We start from the raw sequence: 5,617 nt of genomic DNA, 5'->3' as shown, positions 1-5,617 counted from the left end.
GTTTTTGCTACCATTGTAGGTAATACCATTTTATAAAGTGTATTTTTCTGTTTGTTGTTCAAGTGTATTGAGACTCCTAATTTTATATACTAAACTCATATCAAACAACTCTTATATTCTTATATTCTTAAACTCTTATATTCTCTGAAATTATCAGCATTATCACAATATTTTCTAAAAATAGTGACAGTTTTCCAAATTCTTCCTTCATCTACTACCTACTTTTTCCCTCTCTTTTGCCTTATGTCACTGGAAGGATCAGCTAATGTAATGATGAGAAGCATCTTTTCTTCTGATTTATAAAGGAATTTTCCATAATGTTTCAAAATTGAGTTTGTTATCCGCACTAAATTTTGATAGATAACCTTCCTCAGAGAGAGGAGTTTCCTTCTATTTCTAGCTTGCAAGTAGTTTTATTAAGCTACTAATGTGATAAAGTTTATCAAAGTTGTTTTAATTCTATCGTATGAAATGTTCACATGGTATTTTTCTCCTTTAATATGTCTTTGAGATAGATTTTTATTAGTAGTTATTCCAAAGTTAGTAGTCCTTATATTCCTGGGTTGAATGTATTTCTCAATCTATTGCTTATTTTTTTGGAAAGATTTTTGTTTAGAATTTTCTGTCTAGTTCATAAGTAAGATCTTCCTATATACTTTTTGTTTTATTGTTCTTATCTATATAGTTTTATGTGACAACTACAGTCTTCCTTAAAATAGTTAAGAAATATTCCCTTTCATTTTTCGCTTGTTAATATCTTCTTATTTCTAAGGTTTTCTGCCATTTTCCTATGGTGCATTTGCTGTATATTAATTTCTTTTTTTCCTGCTTCTACTTTAGAAATCTGAGATTTCATGTTGTTTGTCAACTCTGGAAAATTCTAAGCCATTTTAAAAAGGTATTGCTTCTCCCTTATTCTCTTTAGTCCCTCAATATGAAACTCATCTTTAATTTATGTTGGGCATTTTCATTCTAACCTCAACATCTCTTCATTTCACTCCAGTAATTTCCACAATTTTATATAGTGTATCTCTGTTCCATGTTCTAGATAATTTCCTTAAATCTATTTTCCAGTTAAATGACTCTCTTTAGCATTTATTCTATCTTTAGTCATTTTGAGACTGACATTTTTATTCTCCTTTAAATTTTTACTCTATTATTTCATATACTTGTGAATAAAATGTTGCTGTTTATACCATATGCCTTTGGCTAATTCTGCTTTCTTTGGATGGTAGTGTGTGTGTATGATTATATTTTTTATTCCTCTTCTTTTAAAAACACTGGCTTAATATTTTAATATACACATTTAGTACAATATAAAGTTATCCAATATTTCCATTTTATTTCCCCCAAATAGAATATTTTCATTCTGATTATCCTTCCTCCTATCTCACATGTCATTGTTGTCCAAGATTTAATTTCCAGTAAATTCTCCCGAATTATATCATTATTATATGAAATCAATATTTGTTTAGATTTACTAAGTTGTGTTTTACTGTTTATATCCAATTTCTTCTTTATGGTTTTAATTTCTTTTTTCCTGAAAAGGATCCTATAGACATTCTTTCTGTTAAAGTTATTGACAGTATTGATCTTGTTCAGTTTGCCTGAAAATGTCTTTTATATTGCCCTCTTTCTGAATGATAGTTATAAAATTCTACATTGAGTATTACTAGCTTTAAATAGAAGTTATTTTTTCACTATCTTTAGGCTTCTGTGGTTACTATAGAGAATTATGTTATTAGCTTATTTTTCTTCTTTTGTAGGCTGTGGTTAATCTCTAGACCCATTTATCATGTTTCCTTTGTCAATGTATTAAGGAGTTTTTCTAACATGTTTCTAGGTGTGGGTTTTGTTTTATTTATCTTGCCTGAGATTCATGGGTTTTGGGAGGTGAAAATTCAGTTATGGAAAATTCTAGCCAATATCTTTTGACTATTTATTTCTTTTCTTCAATTCTGCCTAGTCTCTCCTCCTGAAATTCCTATATTTTTCCTCTATATTTAAAAAATTCTCTTTTGTCTTTTCGATTACTTTACAGTTTATTCAATTTACAAGTCACTAATTTTCTATTTTGCTGTTTTTAATGTCTTATTTAATTAATTAATTTCAAAGAATATTCTTTGAAAACTTATTGATATTGTTTTATTTTTAATTTTTATTTATTTATTTATTTTTCTGCTTTTTTTTTTTTTAAATGACTGGCTTCACATTTTGGCAATGACAATTTTAATTTAAAATTTTTTAACATATTCATTTTATATCTTGACTCAATTATTTCTTCATCTAATGTTCTTGAGGATCTGTTTCAGGTGTCTGTTCCTTGTCTTGTGTTTGCTGCTGGTGGTGCTGTTGGTTTGCTGCTATTTTCTTTACGTGGTCTCTAATATTGCATTATAAATTATGTACAGAGGTAAATAGAAACTTGAATTTTGGAGGATAATACAAGGGATACTGCTGTCATCGTCTGTTGTGCGGTTAAATGCAAGTTTTTTATTTTAAAGCACGTCTTTATATTTGGTGTATTATTATTATAATTGTACTAATCATAAAATTTAATGATTAATTTTTGGTAGAAAAATATCTTACACAGCTTAATAATAAACCGTTATGGGATCTTGATATATACAAAAAATTGTGTATCATATAGTGTGAGGATAGCTTTACAAGAGTCACACAATAATTATTTCCTATGAAAACAGGAAGGTTGCCAAAATATGGCAAATGTACACTATCACTATAGCACTAGGTATTTCCCCCTTTTAAGATAATATAATCCTTGTTTGGCAAGATTAACCCACTTACCCAAGTTCTCAATGCTAATAAGTGACAGATATGTACTCTGATTCCAGTTTATTTGAGTTCAAAATCCACTGTAACCTCTACCCATATTGACTTCCAGTAAAAGTCTCCGGGGTCACAGACTGACTGTTACTACACATCCTTTGGTTTTTAGCTAGATACATGGTAGCCCAAATACAAATAGCATTTTATACCCCAAGTTATATCTTGGGGTGGTCATGTATCAGACTTCTGTCTGGAGGAATAGAAATGATATGGTATCATTGTCCTTTGGTTGAGGGGGTAGAACTGAGTCCAGGACACTTGCCTTCCTGCCAGATATCACACCCTCCATGCTCAAGTCCCCAGTGGGCTGTACATCTGCTGATATGGAGGGTCTAGCAAAGGAGAAGCCCCAGCAAGATGGTAGAAGGGGCGAAATTGTGTTTAGACTCAAACCGCATACCCGAAAAACATCTACTTCTGCTTTATTGACTATGCCAAAGCCTTTGACTGTGTGGACCACAACAAACTCTGGAAAATTCTTAGAGATGGGAATACCAGACCACCTTACTTGCCTCCTGAGAAATCTGTATACAGGTCAGGAAGCAAGTTAGAACTGGACATGCAACAACAGACTGGTTCCAAATAAGGAAAGGAGTACGTCAAGGCTGTATATTGTCACCCTGCTTATTTACCTTATATGCAGAGTACATCATGAGAAATGCTGGGCTGGAAGAAGCACAAGCTAGAATCAAGATTGCCGGGAGAAATATCAATAACCTCAGATATGCAGATACCACCACCCTTATGGCAGAAAGTGAAGAAGAACTAAAGAGCCTCTTGATGAAAGTGAAAGAGGAGAGTGAAAAAATTGTCTTAAAACTCAACATTCAGAAAACTAAGATCATGGCATCTATCTTCATGGCAAATAGATGGGGAAACAATGGAAACAGTGACAGACTATTTTTTTGAGCTCCAAAATCACTGCAGATGTTGACTGCAGCCATGAAATTAAAAGACGCTTGCTCCTTGGAAGAAAACCTATAGCCAAGCTAGACAGCATATTAAAAAGCAGAGACATTACTTTGCCAACAAAGGTCCATCTAGTCAAAGCTATGGTTTTTCCTAGTCTTGGATGGATGTGAGAGTTGGACTATAAAGAAAACTGACTGCCAAGGAATTGATGCTTTTGAACTGTGGTGTTGGAGAAGACTCTTGCGAGTTCCTTGAACTGCGAGGAGATCCAACCAGTCCATCCTAAAGGAAATCAGTCCTGAATATTCACTGGAAGGACTGATGTTGAAGCTGAAACTCCAATACTTTGGCCACCTGATGTGAAAAACTGACTCATTGGAAAAGACATTGATGCTGGGAAAGATTAAAGGCAGGAGGAGAAGGGGACGACAGAGGATGAGACTGCTGGATGGCATCACCGACTCAATGGACATGAGTTTGAGTAAACTCTGGGAGTTGGTGATGGACAGGAATGCCTGGTGTGCTGCAGTCCATGGGGCTGCAAAGAGTCAGACACTACTGAGCAACTGAACTGAACTGAACTGATGGACTGTCAACTGTATGTGTGATTTTCAGATACTGATTGTAAAGAAAAGGGTGTGTGGTTCATTTCCACTTTCTCCTTTGTTCTTGCTGGAGCACTAACGGGCTTACAGAAGATCAAGTTTAAGGATGTACCCGTGTTTAAATAAATAGTTAAAAAAAATAAGACAATTTTGCGGTGGCCATTGCTTGATTCATAATACAGTTAATCCTTGAGCAATGCAGGGGTTAAGAGCACTCACACCTACCACAGTCAGAAATCCATGTCACCACAGTAGGTAAATATCCACAAATTCAGTCTCATTGTGTAGTATATATTTATTGGGGGGAAATTCCACATATAAGTGAACTTCAGTAGTTCAAACCTGTGTTGTTCAACAGTCAACTGTACAAAAAACCTAGTTTAAATCAACTTTTAAAATATAAATCATGTTGACTAGATATATTCAGAAGTTTCACAAGTTGATTCCTTTCCCCATTTTATTATACATTTATTTTCCTATAGAAGAGTAAAGTCACCACATTAGAAACAAGTAGGAAATTACAGAGAATAAAGTCACCCATAAGTTCACGCCTTTTCATTCACAATTTGTGATTTTTCTAGCTATTTTAATAAGCTTTATTTTTAACAAAAGACATATAAACAAAAGTACCAATAATAAATTAAATATCTTATTTGTTTTTTTCAATTACCATGTTAAGCTATATTTTCATCTATTTCTACCTGGGATTAAAATCATCATTTTAAGTGAGTGCATGGCACTCCATGGAGACACTGCATTTATTTAACTGGACATTTTATATTGTTCCCAGTTATTTTCTATGATAAATTTCATTTTCACCATGTCCTGAAAGGGTCCATTTTAGAATGTTACCTCTGGGTCTTTCTTTCCTTTTCTTTAAAAGAAGATAATCCAATCTGAGTTCTGGGAACTAGGTGATGGAGCGTGTTCTGAGAACGGACTGAGACCGAAAAAAAAAAAAAGAAGATAATGATGGTACTTATTTTTAAAATCTTAGAGAAGATTAAATTCACACTTGCTCCTTAGGTGTACAGAGCACTTCCTGGCACATGGTAAACACAAAGGATAACACATTTCAAAATCATATATTTTAATTGCTTGAGTTGATTGAAAAAGATAGACTTGATGAAGTGTAAGCAGAAAATAACTCTATTCTTTCTCTCTTTCCCCCTCAAAACCTGTTCTTTTTCTCTTTCTTAAATGGAAAGTTCATGATTTTACTGTTTCTCATTGGTAATAAACTAAAAGACCTC

At 33.2% G+C, this 5,617-nt stretch overlaps 1 non-coding gene across 1 annotated transcript; it reads left to right on the top strand.

Moving 5' to 3' along the window:
• The first annotated feature begins 5,234 nt into the window (after nucleotides 1–5,234).
• On the top strand, nucleotides 5,235–5,313 carry LOC122685624. Its single transcript, XR_006338483.1, has one exon.
• The last annotated feature ends 304 nt before the right edge of the window (nucleotides 5,314–5,617 follow it).

Source organism: Cervus elaphus, chromosome 28, assembly GCF_910594005.1.
Source record: "Cervus elaphus chromosome 28, mCerEla1.1, whole genome shotgun sequence".
Lineage (NCBI taxonomy): Eukaryota > Metazoa > Chordata > Mammalia > Artiodactyla > Cervidae > Cervus > Cervus elaphus.
The sequence above is the reverse complement of the archived record's forward strand: the minus strand, read 5'-3'. Positions and strand labels throughout refer to the sequence as shown.